We start from the raw sequence: 19,642 nt of genomic DNA on the forward strand, positions 1-19,642 counted from the left end.
CGCCACGGATTCAACCGTGCTAAGCATGTTGCAGATTTGTTACGTATTTAGAATTTTGGTGAATTAGAAAAACGAAAACAGAAACTGACCCCGACGTGATTTGAACACGCAACCTTCTGATCTGGAGTCAGACGCGCTACCATTGCGCCACGGAGTCAACAGTGCTAAGCATGTTGCATGTTTGTTAACAATTCAGAATTTTGGTGAATTAGAAAATCAAAAACAAAAACTGACCACGACGTGATTTGAAAACGCAACCTTCTGATCTGGAGTTATAAGCGCTACCATTGAGCCACGGAGTCAACGGTGGTTACCATTTTAAAAATATTTTTATCTGCTCAGAATTTGGATGAGCATAGAAAAAGGAAAATAGAAACTGACCCCGACGAGATTTGAACACGCAACCTTCTGATCTGGAGTCAGACGCGCTACCATTGCGCCACGGAGTCAACTGTGCTAAGCATTTTGCAGATTTGTTACGTATTTAGAATTTTGGTTAATTGGAAAAAAGAAAACAGAAACTGACCCCGACGTGATTTGAACACGCAACCTTCTGATCTGGAGTCAGACGCGCTACCATTGCGCCACGGAGTCAACTGTGCTAAGCAAATCGAAAACAGAAACTGACTACGACGTGATTTGAAAACGCAACCTTCTGATCTGGAGTGCGAAGCGCTACAATTGCCCCACGAAGTCAACTGTGGTTAGCACTGTAAAAATCTTTTTCTCTGACGCGCTACCATTGCGCCACGGAGTCAACTGTGCTAAGCATTTTGCAAATTTGTTATGTATTTAGAATTTTGGTGAATTAGAAAAAGAAAAAAAAAGAAACTGACCCCGACTTGATTTAAACACGCAAACTTCTGATCTGGAGTCAGACGCGGTACAATTGTGCTACGGAGTCAACCCTGCTAAGCATGTTGCAATTTTGTTACCTTTTCAGAATTTTAGTGATTTAGAAAATCGAAAACAGAAACTGACCCCGACGTGATTTGAAAACACAACCTTCTGATCTGGAGTGAGAAGCGCAACCATTGCGCCACGGAGTCAACGGTTGTTACAATTTTAAAAATCTTTTTATCTGCTCAGAATTTATATGAGCATAGAAAAAGGAAAATAGATACTGACCCCTACGTGATTTGAACACGCAACCTTCTGATCTGGAGTCAGACGCGCTACCATTGCGTTACGGAGTCAACTGTGGTTACCATTTTAAAATTTTTTTGTCTGCTCAGAATTTGGATGAGCATAGAAAAACGAAAATAGAAACTGACCCCGACGTGATTTGAACACGCAACCTTCTGATCTGGAGTCAGACGAGCTACCATTGCGCCACGGAGTCAACTGTGCTACGCATTTTGCAGATTTGTTACGTATTTAGAATTTTGGTGAATTAGAAAATCAAAAACAGATACTGACCCCGACGTGATTTGAAAACACAACCTTCTGATCTGGAGTGAGAAGCGCTACCATTGCGCCACGGAGTCAACGGTGGTTACCATTTTAAAAATATTTTTGTCTGCTCAGAATTTGGATGAGCATAGAAAAAGGAAAATAGAAACTGACCCCGACGTGATTTGAACACGCAACCTTCTGACCTGGAGTCAGACGCGCTACCATTGCGCCATGGTGTCAACTGTGCTATGCATTTTGCAGATTTGTTACGTATTTAGAATTTTGGTGAATTGGAAAAAAGAAAACAGAAACTGACCCCGACTTGATTTGAACACGCAACCTTCTGATCTGGAGTCAGACGCGCTACCATTGCGCCACGGAGTCAACTGTGCTAAGCAAATCGAAAACAGAAACTGACTACGACGTGATTTGAAAACGCAACCTTCTGATCTGGAGTGCGAAGCGCTACAATTGCCCCACGAAGTCAACTGTGGTTAGCATTGTAAAAATCTTTTTCTCTGACGCGCTACCATTGCGCCACGGAGTCAACTGTGCTAAGCATTTTGCAGATTTGTTATGTATTTAGAATTTTGGTGAATTAGAAAAAGAAAAAAAAAGAAACTGACCCCGACGTGATTTGAACACGCAAACTTCTGATCTGGAGTCAGACGCGGTACAATTGCGCTACGGAGTCAACCCTGCTAAGCATGTTGCAATTTTGTTACCTTTTTAGAATTTTAGTGATTTAGAAAATCGAAAACAGAAACTGACCCCGACGTGATTTGAAAACACAACCTTCTGATCTGGAGTGAGAAGCGCAACCATTGCGCCACGGAGTCAACGGTTGTTACCAATTTAAAAATCTTTTTATCTGCTCAGAATTTGGATGAGCATAGAAAAACGAAAACAGAAACTGACCCCGACGTGATTTGAACACGCAACCTTCTGATCTGGAGTCAGACGCGCTACCATTGCGCCACGGAGTCAACAGTGCTAAGCATGTTGCATGTTTGTTACCAATTCAGAATTTTGATGAATTAGAAAATCGAAAACAAAAACTGACCACGACGTGATTTGAAAACGCGACCTTCTGATCAGGAGTAAGAAGCGCTACCATTGCGCCAAGGAGTCAACGGTGGTTACCATTTTAAAAATATTTTTATCTGCTCAGAATTTGGATGAGCATAGAAAAAGGAAAATAGAAACTGACCCCGACGAGATTTAAACACGCAACCTTCTGATCTGGAGTCAGACGCGCTACCATTGCGCCACAGAGTTAACTGTGCTAAGCATTTTGCAGATTTGTTACGTATTTAGAATTTTGGTGAATAAGAAAATCAAAAACAGAAACTGACCCCGACGTGATTTGAAAACGCAACCTTCTGATCTGGAGTCAGACGCGGTACCATTGCGCCACGGAGTCAACCGTGCAAAGCATGTTGCAGATTTGTTACGTATTTAGAATTAGAAAAACGAAAACAGAAACTGACCCCGACGTGATTTGAACACGCAACCTTCTGATCTGGAGTCAGACGCGCTACCATTGCGCCACGGAGTCAACAGTGCTAAGCATGTTGCATGTTTGTTACCAATTCAGAATTTTGATGAATTAGAAAATCGAAAACAAAAACTGACCACGACGTGATTTGAAAACGCAACCTTCTGATCAGAAGTAAGAAGCGCTACCATTGCGCCAAGGAGTCAACGGTGGTTACCATTTTAAAAATATTTTTATCTGCTCAGAATTTGGATGAGCATAGAAAAAGGAAAATAGAAACTGACCCCGACGAGATTTGAACACGCAACCTTCTGATCTGGAGTCAGACGCGCTACCATTGCGCCACGGAGTCAACTGTGCTAAGCATTTTGCAGATTTGTTACGTATTTAGAATTTTGGTGAATTAAAAAAGGGAACAGAAACTGACCCCGACGTGATTTGAAAACACAACCTTTTGATCTGGAGTCAGACGCGCTACCATTGGGCCACGGAGTCAACTGTGATAAGCAAATCGAAAACAGAAACTGACTACGACGTGATTTGAAAACGCAACCTTCTGATCTGGAGTGCGAAGCGCTACAATTGCCCCACGAAGTCAACTGTGGTTAGCATTGTAAAAATCTTTTTCTCTGACGCGCTACCATTGCGCCACGGAGTCAACTGTGCTAAGCATTTTGCAAATTTGTTATGTATTTAGAATTTTGGTGAATTAGAAAAAGAAAAAAAAAAAGAAACTGACCCCGACGTGATTTGAACACGCAAACTTCTGATCTGGAGTCAGACGCGGTACAATTGCGCTAAGGAGTCAACCCTGCTAAGCATGTTGCATTTTTGTTACCTTTTCAGAATTTTAGTGATTTAGAAAATCGAAAACAGAAACTGACCCCGACGTGATTTGAAAACTCAACCTTCTGATCTGGAGTGAGAAGCGCAACCATTGCGCCACGGAGTCAACGGTTGTTACCATTTTAAAAATCTTTTTATCTGCTCAGAATTTGGATGAGCATAGAAAAAGGAAAATAGATACTGACCCCGACGTGATTTGAACACGCAACCTTCTGATCTGGAGTCAGACGCGCTACCATTGCGCCACGGAGTCAACTGTGGTTACCATTTTAAAAATATTTTTGTCTGCTCAGAATTTGGATGAGCATAGAAAAAGGAAAATAGAAACTGACCCGACGTGATTTGAACACGCAACCTTCTGATCTGGAGTCAGACGGGCTACAATTGCGCCACGGAGTCAACTGTGCTACGCATTTTGCAGATTTGTTACGTATTTAGAATTTTGGTGAATTAGAAAATCAAAAACAGAAACTGACCCCGACGTGATTTGAAAACGCAACCTTCTGATCTGGAGTAAGATGCGGTACCATTGCGACACGGAGTCACCCCTGCTAAGCATGTTGCAATTTTGTTACCTTTTCAGAATTTTTGTGATTTAGAAAATCGAAAACAGAAACTGACCCCGACGTGATTTGAAAACGCAACCTTCTGATCTGGAGTCAGACGCGCTACCATTGCGCCACGGAGTCAACAGTGCTAAGCATGTTGCAGATTTGTTAGGTATTTAGAATTTTGGTGAATTGGAAAAAAGAAAACAGAAACTGACCCCGACGTGATTTGAACACGCAACCTTCTGATCTGGAGTCAGACGCGCTACCATTGCGCCACGTAATCAACAGTGCTAAGCATGTTGCAATTTTGTTGCCTTTTCAGAATTTTGGTGATTTAGAAAATCGAAAACAGAAACTGACCCCGACGTGATTTGAAAACGTAACCTTCTGATCTGGAGTAAGATTCGGTACCATTGCGACACGGAGTCACCCCTGCTAAGCATGTTGCAATTTTGTTACCTTTTCAGAATTTTTGTGATTTAGAAAATCGAAAACAGAAACTGACCCCGACGTCATTTGAAAACGCAACCTTCTGATCTGGAGTCAGACGCGCTACCATTGCGCCACGGAGTCAACAGTGCTAAGCATGTTGCAGATTTGTTAGGTATTTAGAATTTTGGTGAATTGGAAAAAAGAAAACAGAAACTGACCCCTACGTGATTTGAACACGCAACCTTCTGATCTGGAGTCAGACGCGCTACCATTGCGTTACGGAGTCAACTGTGGTTACCATTTTAAAAATATTTTTGTCTGCTCAGAATTTGGATGAGCATAGAAAAAGGAAAATAGAAACTGACCCCGACGTGATTTGAACACGCAACCTTCTGATCTGGAGTCAGACGAGCTACCATTGCGCCACGGAGTCAACTGTGCTACGCATTTTGCAGATTTGTTACGTATTTAGAATTTTGGTGAATTAGAAAATCAAAAACAGAAACTGACCCCGACGTGATTTGAAAACACAACCTTCTGATCTGGAGTGAGAAGCGCTACCATTGCGCCACGGAGTCAACGGTGGTTACCATTTTAAAAATATTTTTGTCTGCTCAGAATTTGGATGAGCATAGAAAAAGGAAAATAGAAACTGACCCCGACGTGATTTGAACACGCAACCTTCTGACCTGGAGTCAGACGCGCTACCATTGCGCCACGGTGTCAACTGTGCTATGCATTTTGCAGATTTGTTACGTATTTAGAATTTTGGTGAATTGGAAAAAAGAAAACAGAAACTGACCCCGACTTGATTTGAACACGCAACCTTCTGATCTGGAGTCAGACGCGCTACCATTGCGCCACGGAGTCAACTGTGCTAAGCAAATCGAAAACAGAAACTGACTACGACGTGATTTGAAAACGCAACCTTCTGATCTGGAGTGCGAAGCGCTACAATTGCCCCACGAAGTCAACTGTGGTTAGCATTGTAAAAATCTTTTTCTCTGACGCGCTACCAATGCGCCACGGAGTCAACTGTGCTAAGCATTTTGCAGATTTGTTATGTATTTAGAATTTTGGTGAATTAGAAAAAGAAAAAAAAGAAACTGACCCCGACGTGATTTGAACACGCAAACTTCTGATCTGGAGTCAGACGCGGTACAATTGCGCTACGGAGTCAACCCTGCTAAGCATGTTGCAATTTTGTTACCTTTTCAGAATTTTAGTGATTTAGAAAATCGAAAACAGAAACTGACCCCGACGTGATTTGAAAACACAACCTTCTGATCTGAAGTGAGAAGCGCAACCATTGCGCCACGGAGTCAACGGTTATTACCATTTTAAAAATCTTTTTATCTGCTCAGAATTTGGATGAGCATAGAAAAAGGAAAATAGAAACTGACCCCTACGTGATTTGAGCACGCAACCTTCTGATCTGGAGTCAGACGCGCTACCATTGCGCCACGGAGTCAACTGTGCTACGCATTTTGCAGATTTGTTACGTATTTAGAATTTTGGTGAATTAGAAAATCAAAAACAGAAACTGACCCCGACGTGATTTGAAAACGCAACCTTCTGATCTGGAGTAAGATGCGGTACCATTGCGACACGGAGTCACCCCTGCTAAGCATGTTGCAATTTTGTTACCTTTTCAGAATTTTTGTGATTTAGAAAATCGAAAACAGAAACTGACCCCGACGTGATTTGAAAACGCAACCTTCTGATCTGGAGTCAGACGCGCTACCATTGCGCCACGGAGTCAACAGTGCTAAGCATGTTGCAGATTTGTTAGGTATTTAGAATTTTGGTGAATTGGAAAAAAGAAAACAGAAACTGACCCCGACGTGATTTGAACACGCAACCTTCTGATCTGGAGTCAGACGCGCTACCATTGCGCCACGTAGTCAACAGTGCTAAGCATGTTGCAATTTTGTTGCCTTTTCAGAATTTTGGTGATTTAGAAAATCGAAAACAGAAACTGACCCCGACGTGATTTGAACACGCAACCTTCTGATCTGGAGTCAGACGCGGTACCATTGCCCCACGGAGTCACCCCTGCTAAGCATGTTGCAATTTTGTTACCTTTTCAGAATTTTTGTGATTTAGAAAATCGAAAACAGAAACTGACCCCGACGTGATTTGAAAACGCAACCTTCTGATCTGGAGTCAGACGCGCTACCATTGCGCCACGGAGTCAACTGTGCTAAGCATTTTGCAGATTTGTTACGTATTTAGAATTTTGGTGAATTTAAAAAAAAAAAACAGAAACTGACCCCGACGTGATTTGAACACGCAACCTTCTGATCTGGAGTCAGACGCGCTACCATTGCGCCACGGAGTCAACTGTGCTAAGCAAATCGAAAACAGAAACTGACTACGACGTGATTTGAAAACGCAACCTTCTGATCTGGAGTGCGAAGCGCTACAATTGCCCCACGAATTCAACTGTGGTCAGCATTGTAAAAATCTTTTTCTCTGACGCGCTACCATTGCGCCACGGAGTCAACTGTGCTAAGCATTTTGCAAATTTGTTATGTATTTAGAATTTTGGTGAATTAGAAAAAGAAAAAAAAAAGAAACTGACCCCGACGTGATTTGAACACGCAAACTTCTGATCTGGAGTCAGACGCGGTACAATTGCGCTAAGGAGTCAACCCTGCTAAGCATGTTGCAATTTTGTTACCTTTTCAGAATTTTAGTGATTTAGAAAATCGAAAACAGAAACTGACCCCGACGTGATTTGAAAACACAACCTTCTGATCTGGAGTGAGAAGCGCAACCATTGCGCCACGGAGTCAACGGTTGTTACCATTTTAAAAATCTTTTTATCTGCTCAGAATTTGGATGAGCATAGAAAAAGGAAAATAGATACTGACCCCGACGTGATTTGAACACGCAACCTTTTGATCTGGAGTCAGACGCGCTACCATTGCGCCACGGAGTCAACTGTGGTTACCATTTTAAAAATATTTTTGTCTGCTCAGAATTTGGATGAGCATAGAAAAAGGAAAATAGAAACTGACCCGACGTGATTTGAACACGCAACCTTCTGATCTGGAGTCAGACGGGCTACCATTGCGCCACGGAGTCAACTGTGCTACGCATTTTGCAGATTTGTTACGTATTTAGAATTTTGGTGAATAAGAAAATCAAAAACAGAAACTGACCCCGACGTGATTTGAAAACGCAACCTTCTGATCTGGAGTCAGACGCGGTACCATTGCGCCACGGAGTCAACCGTGCTAAGCATGTTGCAGATTTGTTACGTATTTAGAATTAGAAAAACGAAAACAGAAACTGACCCCGACGTGATATGAACACGCAACCTTCTGATCTGGAGTCAGACGCGCTACCATTGCGCCACGGAGTCAACAGTGCTAAGCATGTTGCATGTTTGTTACAAATTCAGAATTTTGATGAATTAGAAAATCGAAGACAAAAACTGACCACGACGTGATTTGAAAACGCAACCATCTGATCAGGAGTAAGAAGCGCTACCATTGCGCCAAGGAGTCAACGGTGGTTACCATTTTAAAAATATTTTTATCTGCTCAGAATTTGGATGAGCATAGAAAAAGGAAAATAGAAACTGACCCCGACGAGATTTGAACACGCAACCTTCTGATCTGGAGTCAGACGCGCTACCATTGCGCCACGGAGTCAACTGTGCTAAGCATTTTGCAGATTTGTTACGTATTTAGAATTTTGGTGAATTGAAAAAAAGAAAACAGAAACTGACCCCGACGTGATTTGAACACGCAACCTTCTGATCTGGAGTCAGACGCGCTACCATTGCGCCACGGAGTCAACTGTGCTAAGCAAATCGAAAACAGAAACTGACTACGACGTGATTTGAAAACGCAACCTTCTGATCTGGAGTGCGAAGCGCTACAATTGCCCCACGAAGTCAACTGTGGTTAGCATTGTAAAAATCTTTTTCTCTGACGCGCTACCATTGCGCCACGGAGTCAACTGTGCTAAGCATTTTGCAAATTTGTTAAGTATTTAGAATTTTGGTGAATTAGAAAAAGAAAAAAAAAAGAAACTGACCCCGACGTGATTTGAAAACACAACCTTCTGATCTGGAGTGAGAAGCGCAACCATTGCGCCACGGAGTCAACGGTTGTTACCATTTTAAAAATCTTTTTATCTGCTCAGAATTTGGATGAGCATAGAAAAAGGAAAATAGATACTGACCCCGACGTGATTTGAACACGCAACCTTCTGATCTGGAGTCAGACGCGCTACCATTGCGCCACGGAGTCAACTGTGGTTACCATTTTAAAAATATTTTTGTCTGCTCAGAATTTGGATGAGCATAGAAAAAGGAAAATAGAAACTGACCCGACGTGATTTGAACACGCAACCTTCTGATCTGGAGTCAGACGGGCTACCATTGCGCCACGGAGTCAACTGTGCTACGCATTTTGCAGATTTGTTACGTATTTAGAATTTTGGTGAATAAAAAAATCAAAAACAGAAACTGACCCCGACGTGATTTGAAAAGGCAACCTTCTGATCTGGAGTCAGACGCGCTACCATTGCGCCACGGAGTCAACGGTGGTTACCATTTTAAAAATATTTTTGTCTGCTCAGAATTTGGATGAGCATAGAAAAAGGAAAATAGAAACTGACCCCGACGTGATTTGAACACGAAACCTTCTGATCTGGAGTCAGACGCGCTACCATTGCGCCACGGAGTCAACTGTGCTAAGCATTTTGCAGATTTTTTACGTATTTAGAATTTTGGTGAATTGGAAAAAAGAAAACAGAAACTGACACCGACGTGATTTGAACACGCAACTTTCTGATCTCGAGTCAGACGCTCTACCATTGCGCCACGGAGTCAACTGTGCTAAGCATTTTGCAGATTTGTTACGTATTTAGAATTTTGGTGAATTGGAAAAAAGAAAACAGAAACTGACCCCGACGTGATTTGAACACGCAACCTTCTGATCTGGAGTCAGACGCGCTACCATTGCGCCACGTAGTCAACAGTGGTAAGCATGTTGCAATTTTGTTGCCTTTTCAGAATTTTGGTGATTTAGAAAATCGAAAACAGAAACTGACCCCGACGTGATTTGAACACGCAACCTTCTGATCTGGAGTCAGACGCGGTACCATTGCCCCACGGAGTCACCCCTGCTAAGCATGTTGCAATTTTGTTACCTTTTCAGAATTTTTGTGATTTAGAAAATCGGAAACAGAAACTGACCCCGACGTGATTTGAAAACGCAACCTTCTGATCTGGAGTCAGACGCGGTACCATTGCGCCACGGAGTCAACCGTGCTAAGCATGTTGCAGATTTGTTACGTATTTAGAATTTTGGTGAATTAGAAAAACGAAAACAGAAACTGACCCCGACGTGATTTGAACACGCAACCTTCTGATCTGGAGTCAGACGCGCTACCATTGCGCCACGGAGTCAACAGTGCTAAGCATGTTGCATGTTTGTTACCAATTCAGAATTTTGGTGAATTAGAAAATCGAAAACAAAAACTGACCACGACGTGATTTGAAAACGCAACCTTCTGATCTGGAGTAAGAAGCGCTACCATTGCGCCACGGAGTCAACGGTGGTTACCATTTTAAAAATATTTTTATCTGCTCAGAATTTGGATGAGCATAGAAAAAGGAAAATAGAAACTGACCCCGACGAGATTTGAACACGCAACCTTCTGATCTGGAGTCAGACGCGCTACCATTGCGCCACGGAGTCAACTGTGCTAAGCATTTTGCAGATTTGTTACGTATTTAGAATTTTGGTGAATTGGAAAAAAGAAAACAGAAACTGACCCCGACGTGATTTGAACACGCAACCTTCTGATCTGGAGTCAGACGCGCTACCATTGCGCCACGGAGTCAACTGTGCTAAGCAAATCGAAAACAGAAACTGACTACGACGTGATTTGAACACGCAACCTTCTGATCTGGAGTGCGAAGCGCTACAATTGCCCCACGAAGTCAACTGTGGTTAGCACTGTAAAAATCTTTTTCTCTGACGCGCTACCATTGCGCCACGGAGTCAACTGTGCTAAGCATTTTGCAAATTTGTTATGTATTTAGAATTTTGGTGAATTAGAAAAAGAAAAAAAAGAAACTGACCCCGACTTGATTTGAACACGCAAACTTCTGATCTGGAGTCAGACGCGCTACGGAGTCAACCCTGCTAAGCATGTTGCAATTTTGTTACCTTTTCAGAATTTTAGTGATTTAGAAAATCGAAAACAGAAACTGACCCCGACGTGATTTGAAAACACAACCTTCTGATCTGGAGTGAGAAGCGCAACCATTGCGCCACGGAGTCAACGGTTGTTACCATTTTAAAAATCTTTTTATCTGCTCAGAATTTGGATGAGCATAGAAAAAGGAAAATAGATACTGACCCCTACGTGATTTGAACACGCAACCTTCTGATCTGGAGTCAGACGCGCTACCATTGCGTTACGGAGTCAACTGTGGTTACCATTTTAAAAATATTTTTGTCTGCTCAGAATTTGGATGAGCATAGAAAAAGGAAAATAGAAACTGACCCCGACGTGATTTGAACACGCAACCTTCTGATCTGGAGTCAGACGAGCTACCATTGCGCCACGGAGTCAACTGTGCTACGCATTTTGCAGATTTGTTACGTATTAAGAATTTTGGTGAATTAGAAAATCAAAAACAGAAACTGACCCCGACGTGACTTGAAAACGCAACCTTCTGATCTGGAGTGAGAAGCGCTACCATTGCGCCACGGAGTCAACGGTGGTTACCATTTTAAAAATATTTTTGTCTGCTCAGAATTTGGATGAGCATAGAAAAAGGAAAATAGAAACTGACCCCGACGTGATTTGAACACGCAACCTTCTGACCTGGAGTCAGACGCGCTACCATTGCGCCACGGTGTCAACTGTGCTATGCATTTTGCAGATTTGTTACGTATTTAGAATTTTGGTGAATTGGAAAAAAGAAAACAGAAACTGACCGCGACTTGATTTGAACACGCAACCTTCTGATCTGGAGTCAGACGCGCTACCATTGCGCCACGGAGTCAACTGTGCTAAGCAAATCGAAAACAGAAACTGACTACGACGTGATTTGAAAACGCAACCTTCTGATCTGGAGTGCGAAGAGCTACAATTGCCCCACGAAGTCAACTGTGGTTAGCATTGTAAAAATCTTTTTCTCTGACGCGCTACCATTGCGCCACGGAGTCAACTGTGCTAAGCATTTTGCAGTTTTGTTACGTATTTAGAATTTTGGTGAATTGAAAAAAAGAAAACAGAAACTGACCCCGACGTGATTTGAACACGCAACCTTCTGATCTGGAGTCAGACGCGCTACCATTGCGCCACGGAGTCAACTGTGCTAAGCAAATCGAAAACAGAAACTGACTACGACGTGATTTGAAAACGCAACCTTCTGATCTGGAGTGCGAAGCGCTACAATTGCCCCACGAAGTCAACTGTGGTTAGCATTGTAAAAATCTTTTTCTCTGACGCGCTACCATTGCGCCACGGAGTCAACTGTGCTAAGCATTTTGCAAATTTGTTATGTATTTAGAATTTTGGTGAATTAGAAAAAGAAAAAAAAGAAACTGACCCCGACTTGATTTGAACACGCAAACTTCTGATCTGGAGTCAGACGCGCTACGGAGTCAACCCTGCTAAGCATGTTGCAATTTTGTTACCTTTTCAGAATTTTAGTGATTTAGAAAATCGAAAACAGAAACTGACCCCGACGTGATTTGAAAACACAACCTTCTGATCTGGAGTGAGAAGCGCAACCATTGCGCCACGGAGTCAACGGTTGTTACCATTTTAAAAATCTTTTTATCTGCTCAGAATTTGGATGAGCATAGAAAAAGGAAAATAGATACTGACCCCTACGTGATTTGAACACGCAACCTTCTGATCTGGAGTCAGACGCGCTACCATTGCGTTACGGAGTCAACTGTGGTTACCATTTTAAAAATATTTTTGTCTGCTCAGAATTTGGATGAGCATAGAAAAAGGAAAATAGAAACTGACCCCGACGTGATTTGAACACGCAACCTTCTGATCTGGAGTCAGACGAGCTACCATTGCGCCACGGAGTCAACTGTGCTACGCATTTTGCAGATTTGTTACGTATTTAGAATTTTGGTGAATTAGAAAATCAAAAACAGAAACTGACCCCGACGTGACTTGAAAACGCAACCTTCTGATCTGGAGTGAGAAGCGCTACCATTGCGCCACGGAGTCAACGGTGGTTACCATTTTAAAAATATTTTTGTCTGCTCAGAATTTGGATGAGCATAGAAAAAGGAAAATAGAAACTGACCCCGACGTGATTTGAACACGCAACCTTCTGACCTGGAGTCAGACGCGCTACCATTGCGCCACGGTGTCAACTGTGCTATGCATTTTGCAGATTTGTTACGTATTTAGAATTTTGGTGAATTGGAAAAAAGAAAACAGAAACTGACCGCGACTTGATTTGAACACGCAACCTTCTGATCTGGAGTCAGACGCGCTACCATTGCGCCACGGAGTCAACTGTGCTAAGCAAATCGAAAACAGAAACTGACTACGACGTGATTTGAAAACGCAACCTTCTGATCTGGAGTGCGAAGAGCTACAATTGCCCCACGAAGTCAACTGTGGTTAGCATTCTAAAAATCTTTTTCTCTGACGCGCTACCATTGCGCCACGGAGTCAACTGTGCTAAGCATTTTGCAGATTTGTTACGTATTTAGAATTTTGGTGAATTGAAAAAAAGAAAACAGAAACTGACCCCGACGTGATTTGAACACGCAACCTTCTGATCTGGAGTCAGACGCGCTACCATTGCGCCACGGAGTCAACTGTGCTAAGCAAATCGAAAACAGAAACTGACTACGACGTGATTTGAAAACGCAACCTTCTGATCTGGAGTGCGAAGCGCTACAATTGCCCCACGAAGTCAACTGTGGTTAGCATTGTAAAAATCTTTTTCTCTGACGCGCTACCATTGCGCCACGGAGTCAACTGTGCTAAGCATCTTGCAAATTTGTTATGTATTTAGAATTTTGGTGAATTAGAAAAAGAAAAAAAAAAGAAACTGACCCCGACGTGATTTGAACACGCAAACTTCTGATCTGGAGTCAGACGCGGTACAATTGCGCTAAGGAGTCAACCCTGCTAAGCATGTTGCAATTTTGTTACCTTTTCAGAATTTTAGTGATTTAGAAAATCGAAAACAGAAACTGACCCCGACGTGATTTGAAAACACAACCTTCTGATCTGGAGTGAGAAGCGCAACCATTGCGCCACGGAGTCAACGGTTGTTACCATTTTAAAAATCTTTTTATCTGCTCAGAATTTGGATGAGCATAGAAAAAGGAAAATAGATACTGACCCCGACGTGATTTGAACACGCAACCTTCTGATCTGGAGTCAGACGCGCTACCATTGCGCCACGGAGTCAACTGTGGTTACCATTTTAAAAATATTTTTGTCTGCTCAGAATTTGGATGAGCATAGAAAAAGGAAAATAGAAACTGACCCGACGTGATTTGAACACGCAACCTTCTGATCTGGAGTCAGACGGGCTACCATTGCGCCACGGAGTCAACTGTGCTACGCATTTTGCAGATTTGTTACGTATTTAGAATTTTGGTGAATAAGAAAATCAAAAACAGAAACTGACCCCGACGTGATTTGAAAAGGCAACCTTCTGATCTGGAGTCAGACGCGCTACCATTGCGCCACGGAGTCAACGGTGGTTACCATTTTAAAAATATTTTTGTCTGCTCAGAATTTGGATGAGCATAGAAAAAGGAAAATAGAAACTGACCCCGACGTGATTTGAACACGCAACCTTCTGATCTGGAGTCAGACGCGCTACCATTGCGCCACGGAGTCAACTGTGCTAAGCATTTTGCAGATTTTTTACGTATTTAGAATTTTGGTGAATTGGAAAAAAGAAAACAGAAACTGACCCCGACGTGATTTGAACACGCAACTTTCTGATCTCGAGTCAGACGCTCTACCATTGCGCCACGGAGTCAACTGTGCTAAGCATTTTGCAGATTTGTTACGTATTTAGAATTTTGGTGAATTGGAAAAAAGAAAACAGAAACTGACCCCGACGTGATTTGAACACGCAACCTTCTGATCTGGAGTCAGACGCGCTACCATTGCGCCACGTAGTCACCCCTGCTAAGCATGTTGCAATTTTGTTACCTTTTCAGAATTTTTGTGATTTAGAAAATCGGAAACAGAAACTGACCCCGACGTGATTTGAAAACGCAACCTTCTGATCTGGAGTCAGACGCGGTACCATTGCGCCACGGAGTCAACCGTGCTAAGCATGTTGCAGATTTGTTACGTATTTAGAATTTTGGTGAATTAGAAAAACGAAAACAGAAACTGACCCCGACGTGATTTGAACACGCAACCTTCTGATCTGGAGTCAGACGCGCTACCATTGCGCCACGGAGTCAACAGTGCTAAGCATGTTGCATGTTTGTTACCAATTCAGAATTTTGGTGAATTAGAAAATCGAAAACAAAAACTGACCACGACGTGATTTGAAAACGCAACCTTCTGATCTGGAGTAAGAAGCGCTACCATTGCGCCACGGAGTCAACGGTGGTTACCATTTTAAAAATATTTTTATCTGCTCAGAATTTGGATGAGCATAGAAAAAGAAAAATAGAAACTGACCCCGACGAGATTTGAACACGCAACCTTCTGATCTGGAGTCAGACGCGCTACCATTGCGCCACGGAGTCAACTGTGCTAAGCATTTCGCAGATTTGTTACGTATTTAGAATTTTGGTGAATTGGAAAAAAGAAAACAGAAACTGACCCCGACGTGATTTGAACACGCAACCTTCTGATCTGGAGTCAGTCGCGCTACCATTGCGCCACGGAGTCAACTGTGCTAAGCAAATCGAAAACAGAAACTGACTACGACCTGATTTGAAAACGCAACCTTCTGATCTGGAGTGCGAAGCGCTACAATTGCCCCACGAAGTCAACTGTGGTTAGCACTGTAAAAATCTTTTTCTCTGACGCGCTACCATTGCGCCACGGAGTCAACTGTGCTAAGCATGTTGCAAATTTGTTATGTATTTAGAATTTTGGTGAATTAGAAAAAGAAAAAAAAGAAACTGACCCCGACTTGATTTGAACACGCAAACTTCTGATCTGGAGTCAGACGCGCTACGGAGTCAACCCTGCTAAGCATGTTGCAATTTTGTTACCTTTTCAGAATTTTAGTGATTTAGAAAATCGAAAACAGAAACTGACCCCGACGTGATTTGAAAACACAACCTTCTGATCTGGAGTGAGAAGCGCAACCATTGCGCCACGGAGTCAACGGTTGTTACCATTTTAAAAATCTTTTTATCTGCTCAGAATTTGGATGAGCATAGAAAAAGGAAAATAGATACTGACCCCTACGTGATTTGAACACGCAACCTTCTGATCTGGAGTCAGACGCGCTACCATTGCGTTACGGAGTCAACTGTGGTTACCATTTTAAAAATATTTTTGTCTGCTCAGAATTTGGATGAGCATAGAAAAAGGAAAATAGAAACTGACCCCGACGTGATTTGAACACGCAACCTTCTGATCTGGAGTCAGACGAGCTACCATTGCGCCACGGAGTCAACTGTGCTACGCATTTTGCAGATTTGTTACGTATTTAGAATTTTGGTGAATTAGAAAATCAAAAACAGAAACTGACCCCGACGTGACTTGAAAACGCAACCTTCTGATCTTAAGTGAGAAGCGCTACCATTGCGCCACGGAGTCAACGGTGGTTACCATTTTAAAAATATTTTTGTCTGCTCAGAATTTGGATGAGCATAGAAAAAGGAAAATAGAAAGTGACCCCGACGTGATTTGAACACGCAACCTTCTGACCTGGAATCAGACGCGCTACCATTGCGCCACGGTGTCAACTGTGCTATGCATTTTGCAGATTTGTTACGTATTTAGAATTTTGGTGAATTGGAAAAAAGAAAACAGAAACTGACCGCGACTTGATTTGAACACGCAACCTTCTGATCTAGAGTCAGACGCGCTACCATTGCGCCACGGAGTCAACTGTGCTAAGCAAATCGAAAACAGAAACTGACTACGACGTGATTTGAAAACGCAACCTTCTGATCTGGAGTGCGAAGAGCTACAATTGCCCCACGAAGTCAACTGTGGTTAGCATTGTAAAAATCTTTTTCTCTGACGCGCTACCATTGCGCCACGGAGTCAACTGTGCTAAGCATTTTGCAGATTTGTTACGTATTTAGAATTTTGGTGAATTGAAAAAAAGAAAACAGAAACTGACCCCGACGTGATTTGAACACGCAACCTTCTGATCTGGAGTCAGACGCGCTACCATTGCGCCACGGAGTCAACTGTGCTAAGCAAATCGAAAACAGAAACTGACTTCGACGTGATTTGAAAACGCAACCTTCTGATCTGGAGTGCGAAGCGCTACAATTGCCCCACGAAGTCAACTGTGGTTAGCATTGTAAAAATCTTTTTCTCTGACGCGCTACCATTGCGCCACGGAGTCAACTGTGCTAAGCATTTTGCAAATTTGTTATGTATTTAGAATTTTGGTGAATTAGAAAAAGAAAAAAAAAAGAAACTGACCCCGACGTGATTTGAACACGCAAACTTCTGATCTGGAGTCAGACGCTGTACAATTGCGCTAAGGAGTCAACCCTGCTAAGCATGTTGCAATTTTGTTACCTTTTCAGAATTTTAGTGATTTAGAAAATCGAAAACAGAAACTGACCCCGACGTGATTTGAAAACACAACCTTCTGATCTGGAGTGAGAAGCGCAACCATTGCGCCACGGAGTCAACGGTTGTTACCATTTTAAAAATCTTTTTATCTGCTCAGAATTTGGATGAGCATAGAAAAAGGAAAATAGATACTGACCACGACGTGATTTGAACACGCAACCTTCTGATCTGGAGTCAGACGCGCTACCATTGCGCCACGGAGTCAACTGTGGTTACCATTTTAAAAATATTTTTGTCTGCTCAGAATTTGGATGAGCATAGAAAAAGGAAAATAGAAACTGACCCGACGTGATTTGAACACGCAACCTTCTGATCTGGAGTCAGACGGGCTACCATTGCGCCACGGAGTCAACTGTGCTACGCATTTTGCAGATTTGTTACGTATTTAGAATTTTGGTGAATAAGAAAATCAAAAACAGAAACTGACCCCGACGTGATTTGAAAAGGCAACCTTCTGATCTGGAGTCAGACGCGCTACCATTGCGCCACGGAGTCAACGGTGGTTACCATTTTAAAAATATTTTTGTCTGCTCAGAATTTGGATGAGCATAGAAAAAGGAAAATAGAAACTGACCCCGACGTGATTTGAACACGCAACCTTCTGATCTGGAGTCAGACGCGCTACCATTGCGCCACGGAGTCAACTGTGCTAAGCATTTTGCAGATTTTTTACGTATTTAGAATTTTGGTGAATTGGAAAAAAGAAAACAGAAACTGACCCCGACGTGATTTGAACACGCAACTTTCTGATCTCGAGTCAGACGCTCTACCATTGCGCCACGGAGTCAACTGTGCTAAGCATTTTGCAGATTTGTTACGTATTTAGAATTTTGGTGAATTGGAAAAAAGAAAACAGAAACTGACCCCGACGTGATTTGAACACGCAACCTTCTGATCCGGAGTCAGACGCGCTACCATTGCGCCACGTAGTCAACAGTGCTAAGCATGTTGCAATTTTGTTGCCTTTTCAGAATTTTGGTGATTTAGAAAATCGAAAACAGAAACTGACCCCGACGTGATTTGAACACGCAACCTTCTGATCTGGAGTCAGACGCGGTACCATTGCCCCACGGAGTCACCCCTGCTAAGCATGTTGCAATTTTGTTACCTTTTCAGAATTTTTGTGATTTAGAAAATCGGAAACAGAAACTGACCCCGACGTGATTTGAAAACGCAACCTTCTGATCTGGAGTCAGACGCGGTACCATTGCGCCACGGAGTCAACCGTGCTAAGCATGTTGCAGATTTGTTACGTATTTAGAATTTTGGTGAATTAGAAAAACGAAAACAGAAACTGACCCCGACGTGATTTGAACACGCAACCTTCTGATCTGGAGTCAGACGCGCTACCATTGCGCCACGGAGTCAACAGTGCTAAGCATGTTGCATGTTTGTTACCAATTCAGAATTTTGGTGAATTAGAAAATCGAAAACAAAAACTGACCACGACGTGATTTGAAAACGCAACCTTCTGATCTGGAGTAAGAAGCGCTACCATTGCGCAACGGAGTCAACGGTGGTTACCATTTTAAAAATATTTTTATCTGCTCAGAATTTGGATGAGCATAGAAAAAGGAAAATAGAAACTGACCCCGACGAGATTTGAACACGCAACCTTCTGATCTGGAGTCAGACGCGCTACCATTGCGCCACGGAGTCAACTGTGCTAAGCATTTCGCAGATTTGTTACGTATTTAGAATTTTGGTGAATTGGAAAAAAGAAAACAGAAACTGACCCCGACGTGATTTGAACACGCAACCTTCTGATCTGGAGTCAGACGCGCTACCATTGCGCCACGGAGTCAACTGTGCTAAGCAAATCGAAAACAGAAACTGACTACGACGTGATTTGAAAACGCAACCTTCTGATCTGGAGTGCGAAGCGCTACAATTGCCCCACGAAGTCAACTGTGGTTAGCACTGTAAAAATCTTTTTCTCTGACGCGCTACCATTGCGCCACGGAGTCAACTGTGCTAAGCATGTTGCAAATTTGTTATGTATTTAGAATTTTGGTGAATTAGAAAAAGAAAAAAAAGAAACTGACCCCGACTTGATTTGAACACGCAAACTTCTGATCTGGAGTCAGACGCGCTACGGAGTCAACCCTGCTAAGCATGTTGCAATTTTGTTACCTTTTCAGAATTTTAGTGA

The 19,642-nt window shown here is 42.6% G+C and overlaps 49 non-coding genes across 49 annotated transcripts; all 49 read right to left on the reverse strand.

Moving 5' to 3' along the window:
* Positions 1-85: 85 nt before the first annotated feature.
* Trnaw-cca lies at positions 86-157 on the reverse strand. Its single transcript has one exon. It is a non-coding gene; the product is annotated as a tRNA-Trp (tRNA).
* A 220-nt stretch (positions 158-377) lies between these two features.
* On the reverse strand, positions 378-449 carry Trnaw-cca. Its single transcript has one exon. It is a non-coding gene; the product is annotated as a tRNA-Trp (tRNA).
* Positions 450-522: 73 nt separating this feature from the next.
* On the reverse strand, positions 523-594 carry Trnaw-cca. Its single transcript has one exon. It is a non-coding gene; the product is annotated as a tRNA-Trp (tRNA).
* A 676-nt stretch (positions 595-1,270) lies between these two features.
* Trnaw-cca lies at positions 1,271-1,342 on the reverse strand. Its single transcript has one exon. It is a non-coding gene; the product is annotated as a tRNA-Trp (tRNA).
* A 365-nt stretch (positions 1,343-1,707) lies between these two features.
* Trnaw-cca lies at positions 1,708-1,779 on the reverse strand. Its single transcript has one exon. It is a non-coding gene; the product is annotated as a tRNA-Trp (tRNA).
* A 530-nt stretch (positions 1,780-2,309) lies between these two features.
* Positions 2,310-2,381, reverse strand: Trnaw-cca. The gene has a single exon. It is a non-coding gene; the product is annotated as a tRNA-Trp (tRNA).
* A 500-nt stretch (positions 2,382-2,881) lies between these two features.
* Trnaw-cca lies at positions 2,882-2,953 on the reverse strand. Its single transcript has one exon. It is a non-coding gene; the product is annotated as a tRNA-Trp (tRNA).
* A 220-nt stretch (positions 2,954-3,173) lies between these two features.
* On the reverse strand, positions 3,174-3,245 carry Trnaw-cca. The gene has a single exon. It is a non-coding gene; the product is annotated as a tRNA-Trp (tRNA).
* A 675-nt stretch (positions 3,246-3,920) lies between these two features.
* Trnaw-cca lies at positions 3,921-3,992 on the reverse strand. Its single transcript has one exon. It is a non-coding gene; the product is annotated as a tRNA-Trp (tRNA).
* A 364-nt stretch (positions 3,993-4,356) lies between these two features.
* Positions 4,357-4,428, reverse strand: Trnaw-cca. The gene has a single exon. It is a non-coding gene; the product is annotated as a tRNA-Trp (tRNA).
* Positions 4,429-4,791: 363 nt separating this feature from the next.
* On the reverse strand, positions 4,792-4,863 carry Trnaw-cca. The gene has a single exon. It is a non-coding gene; the product is annotated as a tRNA-Trp (tRNA).
* Positions 4,864-5,083: 220 nt separating this feature from the next.
* Trnaw-cca lies at positions 5,084-5,155 on the reverse strand. The gene has a single exon. It is a non-coding gene; the product is annotated as a tRNA-Trp (tRNA).
* Positions 5,156-5,520: 365 nt separating this feature from the next.
* Positions 5,521-5,592, reverse strand: Trnaw-cca. The gene has a single exon. It is a non-coding gene; the product is annotated as a tRNA-Trp (tRNA).
* Positions 5,593-6,411: 819 nt separating this feature from the next.
* Positions 6,412-6,483, reverse strand: Trnaw-cca. The gene has a single exon. It is a non-coding gene; the product is annotated as a tRNA-Trp (tRNA).
* A 73-nt stretch (positions 6,484-6,556) lies between these two features.
* Positions 6,557-6,628, reverse strand: Trnaw-cca. The gene has a single exon. It is a non-coding gene; the product is annotated as a tRNA-Trp (tRNA).
* A 218-nt stretch (positions 6,629-6,846) lies between these two features.
* Positions 6,847-6,918, reverse strand: Trnaw-cca. The gene has a single exon. It is a non-coding gene; the product is annotated as a tRNA-Trp (tRNA).
* A 73-nt stretch (positions 6,919-6,991) lies between these two features.
* Trnaw-cca lies at positions 6,992-7,063 on the reverse strand. Its single transcript has one exon. It is a non-coding gene; the product is annotated as a tRNA-Trp (tRNA).
* A 531-nt stretch (positions 7,064-7,594) lies between these two features.
* On the reverse strand, positions 7,595-7,666 carry Trnaw-cca. The gene has a single exon. It is a non-coding gene; the product is annotated as a tRNA-Trp (tRNA).
* Positions 7,667-8,020: 354 nt separating this feature from the next.
* On the reverse strand, positions 8,021-8,092 carry Trnaw-cca. Its single transcript has one exon. It is a non-coding gene; the product is annotated as a tRNA-Trp (tRNA).
* Positions 8,093-8,312: 220 nt separating this feature from the next.
* Trnaw-cca lies at positions 8,313-8,384 on the reverse strand. The gene has a single exon. It is a non-coding gene; the product is annotated as a tRNA-Trp (tRNA).
* Positions 8,385-8,457: 73 nt separating this feature from the next.
* On the reverse strand, positions 8,458-8,529 carry Trnaw-cca. Its single transcript has one exon. It is a non-coding gene; the product is annotated as a tRNA-Trp (tRNA).
* Positions 8,530-8,915: 386 nt separating this feature from the next.
* On the reverse strand, positions 8,916-8,987 carry Trnaw-cca. The gene has a single exon. It is a non-coding gene; the product is annotated as a tRNA-Trp (tRNA).
* Positions 8,988-9,353: 366 nt separating this feature from the next.
* On the reverse strand, positions 9,354-9,425 carry Trnaw-cca. Its single transcript has one exon. It is a non-coding gene; the product is annotated as a tRNA-Trp (tRNA).
* A 73-nt stretch (positions 9,426-9,498) lies between these two features.
* On the reverse strand, positions 9,499-9,570 carry Trnas-cga. Its single transcript has one exon. It is a non-coding gene; the product is annotated as a tRNA-Ser (tRNA).
* Positions 9,571-9,643: 73 nt separating this feature from the next.
* Positions 9,644-9,715, reverse strand: Trnaw-cca. The gene has a single exon. It is a non-coding gene; the product is annotated as a tRNA-Trp (tRNA).
* A 363-nt stretch (positions 9,716-10,078) lies between these two features.
* Trnaw-cca lies at positions 10,079-10,150 on the reverse strand. Its single transcript has one exon. It is a non-coding gene; the product is annotated as a tRNA-Trp (tRNA).
* A 220-nt stretch (positions 10,151-10,370) lies between these two features.
* On the reverse strand, positions 10,371-10,442 carry Trnaw-cca. The gene has a single exon. It is a non-coding gene; the product is annotated as a tRNA-Trp (tRNA).
* A 73-nt stretch (positions 10,443-10,515) lies between these two features.
* On the reverse strand, positions 10,516-10,587 carry Trnaw-cca. Its single transcript has one exon. It is a non-coding gene; the product is annotated as a tRNA-Trp (tRNA).
* A 665-nt stretch (positions 10,588-11,252) lies between these two features.
* Trnaw-cca lies at positions 11,253-11,324 on the reverse strand. Its single transcript has one exon. It is a non-coding gene; the product is annotated as a tRNA-Trp (tRNA).
* Positions 11,325-11,997: 673 nt separating this feature from the next.
* Trnaw-cca lies at positions 11,998-12,069 on the reverse strand. Its single transcript has one exon. It is a non-coding gene; the product is annotated as a tRNA-Trp (tRNA).
* Positions 12,070-12,734: 665 nt separating this feature from the next.
* Trnaw-cca lies at positions 12,735-12,806 on the reverse strand. The gene has a single exon. It is a non-coding gene; the product is annotated as a tRNA-Trp (tRNA).
* A 673-nt stretch (positions 12,807-13,479) lies between these two features.
* On the reverse strand, positions 13,480-13,551 carry Trnaw-cca. Its single transcript has one exon. It is a non-coding gene; the product is annotated as a tRNA-Trp (tRNA).
* Positions 13,552-14,082: 531 nt separating this feature from the next.
* Trnaw-cca lies at positions 14,083-14,154 on the reverse strand. Its single transcript has one exon. It is a non-coding gene; the product is annotated as a tRNA-Trp (tRNA).
* A 366-nt stretch (positions 14,155-14,520) lies between these two features.
* Positions 14,521-14,592, reverse strand: Trnaw-cca. The gene has a single exon. It is a non-coding gene; the product is annotated as a tRNA-Trp (tRNA).
* Positions 14,593-14,665: 73 nt separating this feature from the next.
* Positions 14,666-14,737, reverse strand: Trnas-cga. The gene has a single exon. It is a non-coding gene; the product is annotated as a tRNA-Ser (tRNA).
* A 73-nt stretch (positions 14,738-14,810) lies between these two features.
* On the reverse strand, positions 14,811-14,882 carry Trnaw-cca. Its single transcript has one exon. It is a non-coding gene; the product is annotated as a tRNA-Trp (tRNA).
* A 218-nt stretch (positions 14,883-15,100) lies between these two features.
* Positions 15,101-15,172, reverse strand: Trnaw-cca. Its single transcript has one exon. It is a non-coding gene; the product is annotated as a tRNA-Trp (tRNA).
* A 220-nt stretch (positions 15,173-15,392) lies between these two features.
* On the reverse strand, positions 15,393-15,464 carry Trnaw-cca. The gene has a single exon. It is a non-coding gene; the product is annotated as a tRNA-Trp (tRNA).
* Positions 15,465-15,537: 73 nt separating this feature from the next.
* Trnaw-cca lies at positions 15,538-15,609 on the reverse strand. Its single transcript has one exon. It is a non-coding gene; the product is annotated as a tRNA-Trp (tRNA).
* Positions 15,610-16,274: 665 nt separating this feature from the next.
* Positions 16,275-16,346, reverse strand: Trnaw-cca. Its single transcript has one exon. It is a non-coding gene; the product is annotated as a tRNA-Trp (tRNA).
* Positions 16,347-16,419: 73 nt separating this feature from the next.
* Trnal-uaa lies at positions 16,420-16,491 on the reverse strand. Its single transcript has one exon. It is a non-coding gene; the product is annotated as a tRNA-Leu (tRNA).
* A 528-nt stretch (positions 16,492-17,019) lies between these two features.
* Positions 17,020-17,091, reverse strand: Trnaw-cca. The gene has a single exon. It is a non-coding gene; the product is annotated as a tRNA-Trp (tRNA).
* Positions 17,092-17,622: 531 nt separating this feature from the next.
* On the reverse strand, positions 17,623-17,694 carry Trnaw-cca. Its single transcript has one exon. It is a non-coding gene; the product is annotated as a tRNA-Trp (tRNA).
* A 366-nt stretch (positions 17,695-18,060) lies between these two features.
* Positions 18,061-18,132, reverse strand: Trnaw-cca. The gene has a single exon. It is a non-coding gene; the product is annotated as a tRNA-Trp (tRNA).
* A 73-nt stretch (positions 18,133-18,205) lies between these two features.
* On the reverse strand, positions 18,206-18,277 carry Trnas-cga. The gene has a single exon. It is a non-coding gene; the product is annotated as a tRNA-Ser (tRNA).
* A 73-nt stretch (positions 18,278-18,350) lies between these two features.
* Trnar-ccg lies at positions 18,351-18,422 on the reverse strand. Its single transcript has one exon. It is a non-coding gene; the product is annotated as a tRNA-Arg (tRNA).
* Positions 18,423-18,785: 363 nt separating this feature from the next.
* On the reverse strand, positions 18,786-18,857 carry Trnaw-cca. Its single transcript has one exon. It is a non-coding gene; the product is annotated as a tRNA-Trp (tRNA).
* A 220-nt stretch (positions 18,858-19,077) lies between these two features.
* Positions 19,078-19,149, reverse strand: Trnaw-cca. Its single transcript has one exon. It is a non-coding gene; the product is annotated as a tRNA-Trp (tRNA).
* A 73-nt stretch (positions 19,150-19,222) lies between these two features.
* On the reverse strand, positions 19,223-19,294 carry Trnaw-cca. The gene has a single exon. It is a non-coding gene; the product is annotated as a tRNA-Trp (tRNA).
* Between the last annotated feature and the right edge of the window lie 348 nt (positions 19,295-19,642).

The sequence above is a fragment of the Nematostella vectensis genome, chromosome 11, assembly GCF_932526225.1.
Source record: "Nematostella vectensis chromosome 11, jaNemVect1.1, whole genome shotgun sequence".
NCBI lineage: Eukaryota > Metazoa > Cnidaria > Anthozoa > Actiniaria > Edwardsiidae > Nematostella > Nematostella vectensis.